The sequence below is a fragment of the Primulina huaijiensis genome, chromosome 9, assembly GCF_012295235.1.
Source record: "Primulina huaijiensis isolate GDHJ02 chromosome 9, ASM1229523v2, whole genome shotgun sequence".
Taxonomy (NCBI): Eukaryota; Viridiplantae; Streptophyta; class Magnoliopsida; order Lamiales; family Gesneriaceae; genus Primulina; species Primulina huaijiensis.
The window spans coordinates 8036150-8046817 of record NC_133314.1 but is presented as its reverse complement, the minus strand read 5'-3'; the positions used below and the strand labels follow the sequence as shown (position 1 = coordinate 8046817).

Genomic DNA, 10668 nt, shown 5'->3' with positions numbered 1-10668 from the left:
TTTCATATCTGTATTGAGAAGTAATATTTTAGACATAAAAAATAATATTTTTCACTCAAATCAACATATGTCATATGATATACTTTTGTCGTGATCAACATACCTTACACATATATTTATTCATAACTTGATTAAAAATAATATTTTTACAGTAAAAAAAAATAATGTTTTGGACATAAAAAATAAAATTTCATGAGTTGAATAGAGATTTTTTTCATAAAGTTAAATAATAAGATTATCTCACGAGAGTTTTTATAATTAATAACTTACATAAAGTTTAGATAACACGAAGTTAATACTATACTGTATTTTTTTTATAAAAATAATAAATCGGTCAAATTGTGGAAACGAGAACGATGTAAAGGTGGTTCTTTATATGTATAGTCAGCCGAGATGGCTTGAGCAAAGGGAAATTGAAAATTCCTCTCAATCTTCTCTTGTTCTTTCGCAACAAAAATATTGTACTGCTGTTGAATTGAAATCTTCGATCCGAGGAGAAAATTAAACAGACGCCGATAAATATGGTGCTATGGGAGATCACATTGGGTACAGCGTATTTTTTGGGTCTCAAACGAACCTACAAACTGGCCCTCAAGCTTCAGAGGAGGCTCATTAGCCCTAGATATCCCAAGACCCGTCAATTCGTTCAGAGGTACGGATAGTCATCGTTTAGTTTTAAATTTTTTGTTTCAATCGCCTTCAGCTTCTGTGTTTTTCTAGTAGCTAATTGGTTTTTGTATTGTATCAATTGCTTTTCATGCTACTGCTATTTCGGAATTTGATTCAGTATGTTTTTTTTTTTTTGCTGGAATCTTTTTGTTTCCTGTAATTTTTGTTCGAGTCTTTTGTGGAAATATTAGTAAGCCCCTATTCAACTTGAATCCTTGTTCCACTCTTATTTGGATGGTCGTGAATTGACCAAATTCTGGTGTTTGGCTGAAAAGCGGTTTATGAGTTGTGTCAATGGAAAAAGATACCGTATGGCAATAGTTGTTCGCCATCCTGCTAAGGTATTGCTGTGATGGAAGATGAGCAAAAATAAGACCTTTTAGGATGATTGGTTATCCAACGAAGAAAAATTTAAGGCATGAATTTTGTTCGAATAGATACTCACTAGAAGTTCGAAAATTTTAAAAGTTTTTGCTCGAATTAGATTTCAAGTTTGGCTTAAAATATTCGGATATGTTTGCGAGCTATGGGATTATCGCTCGAAAACAAATACTCCAAAGGCTCAAAATTATTTATTTAACAAATAATTATATTATATTTATAAATTTTAAAATATTGAACCTATTGAGCGGCCGCAAATTGTCGAATAAAATAATTTGGTTTCGAGTACAGCTTAAGAAAAAAGTTCGAGCATGTTCGAAATTTCAAATTCGCTTGAATTAGATAATTTTGAATATGAATCAAATATTTATTGAGTCAACACCCCTATTTTGTGGGTTGCAGAAAATGCATTTTTTTTTAATGAGCGAACTTCATTAAAATAGGTAAAAACAGTAATCGGTATAACTACACTGGGATCCCCAGGAGATACACATATACAAATCGAAACCTCACATGCTACCTACGGCAAAGCAGAAAATAAATCTGTGGAGCTTGGCAAACTTCTGTAGGTGTGAATCTGAATCTTCCTGATTATCCCTCTGATCTGTGGCTTTTCATTTTCAAGCAATACTTTATTTCTCATATTCCAAACATGATAAATTGTAGCTGCAAGGGCCGTAGCTCTCATCTTATTTACCGTAGACTTCCCTCTGTACGTTTCTCAGAAAGCTTTGAGGACAGAGGTCGGTGTACCCATAATCTTCTTCATGTCTAGCCACCGTCGAACACCATCCCAAATCAATTTCGAGATCCTGCACTCGAAGAATAGGTGTGTATTAGATTCATCAACCTCTCGGCACAATACACAAACTCTATCTTCAACAAAGCCGAGTCTATCACGAGTCAGCAACTTGCGGTGAGCAAGCAGCCATAGCACAATGCGGTGTTTCGGAAGAATGCATCCCATGGACAGTAAGTTCTTCCACGGCCACTTCCCATTAGCTTGCACAAAGTAATCATATGCTATAGGCATTCCATTCGGGGCAGCATACCAGAATTGAAGCGCCAATATTACCGATTCCACGGAACCCAATCCGCTAAGTAGCTGATCACGAAGATGTAGTATTTGCTTTTACAAGCGGCGAGTCATCTTTCTTCGCTTCCCAGCGCCAGACATCACCAAAGCAACCATAGATGTGATTTACCCACCGAATCCAAAGGCTGTCTTTTTTCAAATGAATCTTCCACAATGTCTTCGCGATTAGTGCCTTATTCCACGCCTTGAGGTCCTTAAGCCCTAGACCTCCATCCGCAAGGGGTTTGCACACCGTAGTCCAAGCAATAGGCGGGTGCTTCGTCGGCCAAACAAACTTGCTACAAATTGAATTGATGGAGTCAATCACGCAAGACGGTACCGGTAGTATAGAAAGCCAGAAGCATTCAATCCCTTGCACAACTGATCGAATCAACTCCAGTTTCCCTGTATATGATAAAGAGTGTCGGGGCCAAGAACTAACCTTCCTCGCAATGGAGTCAACAAGTATGCTGTAGTCCGTGGCTTTCAACCGAGAGGCTGCTAGAGGAACCCCTAAGTACCTGAAAGGCAGCGTGCCACTTGCAAAACCAGTAATCCCCAAGATTTCCTGTCTCACTCTGTCATCCACACTAGCCATGAATATGTTAGATTTAAGTGCATTAATTCGGAGCCCGGCCATATCCCCAAAATCAAGCAAACATTGCATAATCATAGAAACGCTACGCACATCTCCATGAGACAAGAGTAGCAAATCATCTGCATGGGCTAGGTGTGTGATCTTAAGATTGCCACATTTCGGGTGATACCTGAACGAAGGAGACCTGAACATATGCTTAAGTGATCTAGATAGTACCTCCAGGCATAATGTGAACAATAATGGTGAAAGTGGATCTCCCTGTCTCAACCCACGCTTACCCTCAAAGAGACCGTGCATTTGACCATTTACGACAACCGAATAAGATGTAGAGGTCACACACTCCAAAATACAATAACTGAACAAGGTAGGGAAATTAAATGAAATGAGTACCTCTCGTACAAAGTTCCAATCCACCGTATCAAACGCTTTGCGAATGTCTACCTTCAGCATACATCTAGGCGTACCTCGCTTCCTAGCGTACTTCCTCAACAACTCTTGTGCCAGATGAATATTATCGAAAATCGATTGGTTTTGAATGAAGGCTGCTTGGGCTCCATCAACTAAGCCCTCCATCAGCACACTTAACCTGTTAACAAGAATTTTTGAAATCAGTTTGTAAAAGACAGTGCAACAAGATATCGGTCGGAACTCATTAACTGATGTTGCATTCGCTGTCTTCGGCACTAGAGCAATTGTGGAGTGATTCCATTGTCGAAGCATGCGTCGTGTCTTAAAGAATTCAAGAACCGCTGCACACACATCCTTTTTGATGATGCTCCAAGAGCTTTTAAAGCACAGTGCTCCAAATCCATCCGGCCCCGGTGCTTTGTCATTGTCTATGTCATGTAATGCTCTCTCAATCTCCTCCACTGAAACAGTCTCAGTCAACGCAGGCTAATCACTCTCCCGAACACAAGGCCCCACTCTAATCAAATCTTGGTCACAAGGAACTGTATCAATTTTGTTACCCAATAAATCTGTATAGAACTCAACAAAACAGTTTGCTATCTCCCCCGGATCAGTCACTGTCGCACTAGCTGTATTCGTAATTGCAAGGATGGCATTCCGGTTGTTGTTGTGCTTGATCAAATCATGGAAAAACTTAGTACACCTATCCCCTTGTTTGAGAAATTTTATCTGCGCCTTTTGAGAGTGCCCCTATTTATCTGTTTGTAATCATCTGTCATGCTACCAGAATCCATCATTTTCCGTTGCACCTCTTCTATTTGCATCTTAGCATCTGTTGCCCGAGCCGAGATATTGCCAAACTGCCGCCTATTGAGTGATTGAGCGGTTTTTTCACTCCTTTAAAGAGCTGTTTGAGTCGATATTGGCATGTTCCATGGCCATTAAATCTCCATTTGTCCATAACCAAGTCCAGAAACCCCTCACTCAATGTCCACATGTTAAAAAACTTGAATGGTTTCAACTTACGTTTTTGTGTCTCTAGCAATGACACCACCGAAACTGTGTGATCTGACATACACTCAGGAGGCTGGAAATCAGCAAAGCCATTGAGATCTGAAGCTAACCAAGCCTGGTTAACAAGGACACGATCTAGCTTGCTACAAACCTTCGGGCTCATCCAAGTATAGAAGCAACCAGTAAACTGTAAATCCATAAGATCCAACGTCGCAGCACATTCAACAAAGTCCTTTGTTTCATAATTTTTCACTCTCAAACCGCCTTGCTTCTCATCTGGTGAAATTTCATTGTTGAAGTCACCCATTAGTATCCAAGGCAGTGAGCAACTCGGCCCAAACGAATTCAATTCATTCCAAAGTGATCTCCTTTGCACAATCATGTTGAAGCCATAGATAAAAGAGATACAAAAATCTTTCCGAGTCACCAAACAACAAACATGCACATGTACAGATTGTGCAGTCATGCTAATGATATTTAGGTCCACATTTTCGGGGTTCCACATCACAAATATGCGACCCTTATTGCTCATAAGGAAATTATTTTCAGCTTTCATACCTGGGAATCGAACACGCAAAAGATTTTGTAGAGCTTCGTCATAACACTTAGATTCTAGTATACCAATAACATCATTATTTGAGTGCCCACTAGAGTTTGGACACTCCTTTGTTTTAGAGGTTTGTGAAAACCTCTAATGTTCCAGCAAGCCAATTTCATTGAGAACTGGAGGCAATTTCGGGTTGCTTCCCCTTCTCTTGATTCCCAGAATATCTTACCGTTTTGTTATCAGAGGTTACATATTCTGTAACACATGAGCTCGTGTCTTCCATGCCTTCGAAAAACACTGCCCGCTGTTTCATCTCTGCCTGTTGTTCACTTATATGCTCTTTGTCTTCTTTGGCCTCCATTTTCCTTGGTTAATTTTCGTATTTGTCATGGTCTCGCCTAACTACATGCTCGTACCATATTAATCACGTCTCTTGAAGTTTTTCCTCAATAATCACAACAGCAACTTTCTCTCCAATGCTCTCATTTTTTATTTCGTCCATCTTCGTGTGTCCGCATATCTACTTTAACATCTTCATCTTTGTGACTCTCATCTTTTGTTCGTGCACTTAGTTCATAGCCCAACAGTCGTCTCCATATAAAAAACAGGTCTAACTGCAGTTTTGTAAAACTTCCCAGTAAGCTTTGGAGTACCTTTTGATCATAAAGAACACCTGATGGTCTACTCCATTTCAACTGTCCTGCTTGTATTTTGTGTAATACATTTCTATCAACCCCTCCATCCTTTTGTAAAAGCGATCCTAGCTACGTAAAGCTCCCATTTAAGGTAACTCTTCATCTCCTATTATAACTCTTACGTCACTATTTCAAATACTGCTAAACTTAAATTCCATATATTTTGTTTGTACACTACTAAGTCTCAAACTCTATACTTTCAATGTTTCCCGCCAAGATTCGAGCTCAGCATCTATGCCTTCACATCTCTCATCTATCAAGACATCATCATTTGCAAACAACATGCACCATGGTAACGTGGCTTTTATGTATATGTCTTGTGAGTTTATCCATAACTATAGTGTAAAAAGGTACTTGGAGTTTATCCGTAACTATAGTGTAAAAAGGTACTTGGAGATGATTCTTGAAGTAATCCTACCTTCATAGAAAACTCTTTGGTTAATCCAGTTGGAGTCTTCACTCCGGTGGTCGCATCCTCGTACATATCCTTAATTGCTTCAATATATGCTACCCTAACACTTCTTCTTCTCTGGAATTCTTTGCATAATTTCCCTCGGGACTCTATCATATTATTTTTTTAATTCGATGAATACCATGTGTAAGCCTTTCTTTTCTTTTTTTTTTTTATAAGAAACGTATTTTATTAATAATAAATTAAGTAAGAGTACAACAGTGGACTAGTGGTCCACTCTCATCACGAAACACATAACATCAAATGAGTCTTAATGATACACATATTCCCAATTTCTCAATAAATCTAAAATCGAAACATTCTTAAAATCGTGATGATTGCCAATCCACATTGCAATGTTGATCTTTATTTTTTCCCAGCAATTCTCTGTAGATTCTTCGTTGTCCTCGAAAATTCTTCTATTCCTTTCCAGCCAAACCGTCCAGCATATGCAATGAACAACCACATGCCAAAAAATTCTTCCCCTGGTACTAGTTAGCTGTCCCAAATCCGCACAAATCCTTTGTGGACTTAGGCATCACCCATGCCAACCGAAGCTCTTTCAAAGCTCTAGACCACAATGAGGTTGAGAATGGACAATGAATGAGCATATGATCCTGAGTCTCTGTTTCATTTCTACATAGCACACACCAGTTTGGGCACAAAGCAATCGTGGGCCATTTTTTCACTTAGTTATCTTAAAAGATGTATAGCTTCTATCATCGACCTTTCAAGCATGAATCCTAATTGATTTTTGATCGGCCTTGGTCTCCCATCTTAATCTTCTTTCTATCACTCTCTCCCAAAGTTTCATGGTATGACTCGGTTAATTAAATTCAACTAACTTAGTTCAGCCTTAGTCGTCACTGTCGATCACTCATCATTGACAAAATTGCTATTATCAACAATTTAAAAAAAAATATCACAAAAATTTTGGAAAATGAAAACCGTCACTTTCAAATCTATGGGCTATGATAGAAACAAATCAATGCAAACCTGAATATGATTTTCAAATTAAAAACTTTTGAGTTTTCTTTTGCTGGGCAAGGAAAAGGGAGAGGAGTTTAGAGTCTTTGACGTAGTTTTGTCAAGGAACAGGTGGAGAAATTGAATTCAGTTGTATAGTTCAGCCTTAGTCGTTGCTGTCAATGACGTTTGAGGAATGCAGTTCCTACAGCAATTTACTAATGTTGAAATGTCCACAATCATTTTTAACAGTACTAAAAAAATGGTGAATGACCAACCTCACCGTCTAATTGTATGGTCATGTTAATATTGGCTATGCATTGTTGACTTCTAGCTAGACAAGTGAACATTAAAGCTGGATGGACCGTTCAACTCTCAGATTTTACATGGAAAGTTGGGTATTTGATCATTTACTTGTATTTAATAACATGCTCGTATCTTAACTACAAATTACAGCATTGTATTTTGGTCCCTCCATTTTCCGTCCCAGGCATCTGCCATTTGCCATTTGCATCTACCAATAGGTTAAGTCAATGTCAGTACCCATGTTCATACTCATGCCCCTCATAGTTACCTAATAAAGTATGATAATACTGAGTTATTGATAAATTAAACAAAAAAGCCGATTATTTGTTTGTTTGTTTAATGGGTTCGGTATAGATTGAGATAACTAACAAGTGTGTAGGATGAGTTTGGTTATGATTCAACTCTTTTTTTCCATTTTTTTTAATCTTTATGAAGTTTTAGTACAGAGATATTAAAAAACTATACTATTTGTTTTCTTGGAAATTACACATGTTAGCAAATAATAAAATAACAGATTATAGTACCATGATGGTGGTGGTGGTGGTGGTGGTGGTGGTGGTGGTGGTGATGCAGCCTGAGTTAAGTTGTTATTAGTTGGAACAAATTACCACTTTTATTTTTCCGAGTTACACTATGAAGTCTATCTGCATTGAATTTTGTTGAGGATTATGATTTACATATGCTGAGCAATTCTGTGCCATAATATCTTGTCAAATTTACATCGTGTTATTGAGTTACCTCTCAAATTGCCATTTCTATGTTTGTCGGCTAATTTTTCACTCTGACCCATTATAAAAAAGCAGTCAAAAGGTAGTCTTCTTGTAAATATGGATCCCCATCTTTCTTTCATTGGATTTGGTCGGGGCAGTGCCCATGCTTTGCTAGTGCTTATCACTCAGGTGATTTTATTAATCAATTGATTTTGGCCTTCATATCTTCTTTAGATGCGTAATGATTTCTAAAGCAAGCATTTTAGTTATTGGTTAATTTTTTGCGCTCTAATAATATTATATATCTTTTAAGCATAGTATTCATAGCGTCTTTGCACGGTTGCCATGGTGTGTAGTCGATTAAATTTGCATCTAACATGTGAAAATTGATCCAAATTTCAGCCGAACTCGAGTTGTTTTTGATGTGGCACTCAAAGTGCATCGCAATATTCAAGAAAGGGATATTGAAATTGGTAGGAACCTCGGTAACTGGATCCTCCGGTGGCTTGACAGAATTAAGCCATCCGCTCAGATCCGAGGAAATCCTCCCTCGGTCAGAAACATAAACACCAATGCCACAAAGCAGTTGAGCAGCACATCTCCGCTGAACAATCGAGAAAGATTTAAAAATTTTGGTGCAAGATGGGGGAATCAAGAATCGGGCAGACAATTGTTTACAGCTGCAAGAAATCTGTCTCCTAAACTTTTCCCCACCATCGCCATGAATATGAGGCCTGCTGGAGGTAATATACAATATAGGCAATTCAAAACTGGTGGCTTCAATCCGTTTGAAGCGAAATATGGGAAATTTGGGTGTGGGGATGTGATTAGAAATGACATAAGGCAGTGGATGTTGAATAACTGATACCAAGTGAGAATGAATGGAAGATGAGGGAAATTCCAGTTTTCGTAGATAACAATGGGAGAGAAATAATCCTCGTACGAGGTAAACTCGCACTTGTTTATGTCCTTTATATGCATTTTTAAACCATATTTTATATTTTTTGATATTGCCTTATACTAACTACTAAATATTTTTTTTTCTTTCTCTGAAGTGTATTTCTAGTTTGGTGTGGAAAGCTATATAGGTCTGATCATGGCAGTAAAACAAAAATACTGGTTTTAATGACGTTAATTTGAATGGAAGTTTATTTTTTAAAATTTTAAAAATAATAAATGTATAACTAATGAGATAATAATTAATTTTAATTTATTTATATGTTATAAAAGTGTAAAAAAATTATTTTGATACACGGACTATTGATAAATTGACAAATTTGTGCATGAATAATTGTAAATAGTTTAATTGTGTACATAATCCAGTTAAAAATTTATTTTATCCTTTAATAAATTTTTTTTAAAACTCCAATTATTGTTATTAAATTCAATTAATACACACTTTATTTTTCAAAGTTATTTTATTGATAAAAAATGTGAAAATAAATTTATATTTATTTAAAAATTATATTTTATTAGCATAAGTGACACCAATTCCATCAAAAGGAGAGGTCGAGTTGAGGACCTCGTGAAAGCCCACCATTCCAGATACTAATTGAGACTTGGAATAATATGAGTTAAAAAAAAAAGTATTTAAATTTTGGAATAATTATTAATATAAAGTTCATTTGTGGATTTTTTACAAAACGTAAAAAGATTTGACAAAGATATACAAAAGAAATTAAACAACAAAAGATTTTATCGAAGTTCACCTCAGAAACATAAATTCATAAAAAAATCACTCACAAATGTCATAAAGTCATTTCTTGACTAAGCAGGTTAACGGGATACAACATGAATTTATAATTTTTTGGTTAAACTTGAATCTTGTGTTTACCATTTCTTGGTTAATCTCTTACCTTATTTTTTAACCAAATACCTTGTATTATTTCATAAAAATTCCAAAGTTTAAATAAATCTTTTGTTATCTCGTATTAATTTCAAGTTATAAACCAATATAGATCATATCATAGTAAAACTATGATTTATCACAAATAACTTAGCCTATCATTTAGATTAATATGAAATATTGTAAAGATAAAAATCAAAAATTGAAAATTAAACTTACAAGTTTGTACACCAAGAGCTTGAAACTTTTATTCAACTTCTTGAGAAAGGTTTTTACAGAGAGTGGAGAGAGTAAAGCGGTGAGCAATCTCGACCGTCTCTTCCTAATAGCACAATCAAACCAATATATAGAAGGGAGAGCCGGACATGAATCCCCGGATTCCAAAAATTATATATTAAAATGCTTTATAAAAACAAATAGTGACAATATCACAAAATTCAAAAATACATAGTGATATTCCACTAACAAAAACCATGATGTGATATTTTCTTGTCTTATTTAATCATCCTTGATATTATCTTTTAATGAATTTTTTAATTTTTCGAATAGGTTATTAATATTGGAGAAATCTGGAATATCTTCAACTGGGTCTGGAGCATCATACAATTGCATCAGATGAATTAATTGATTATCACTTGATTCAGACGCCATAGATTTATCTGATTTAGAATCGGATTATCCAATATTCTTATAAAGATCTTTCTTCATTTCTTTAATATATACATCAATTATCTTTTCCTTGAAATAAATTTCAGAATAATTATGAGTAATAATCTTAAAAGGACTCGGAGAATCTTGTTCTTTTTCTTGTTGCTTTTCATAATCTTTCTAATAGGATAAAATTTTTTCTTCCATATTTTGAAGAATTTCAAAGCCGTAAGGCTTTACTGTTTTCGGATCATCCCTTAATAATTTGTCCCAGAATTTTGTAGAACTGAACCTTCATAAACAGGGAATATCTTCGTTAGTATAACCAAGTTCATTTTTCCAAATTTCCCTATC

General features: G+C 36.0%; 1 long non-coding RNA gene across 1 annotated transcript; it reads left to right on the top strand.

Moving 5' to 3' along the window:
* Positions 1-354: 354 nt before the first annotated feature.
* LOC140984086 (uncharacterized) lies at positions 355-8863 on the top strand. Its single transcript, XR_012176539.1, has 2 exons — positions 355-652; positions 8223-8863. It is a non-coding gene; the product is annotated as an uncharacterized lncRNA (long non-coding RNA).
* Positions 8864-10668: the final 1805 nt, after the last annotated feature.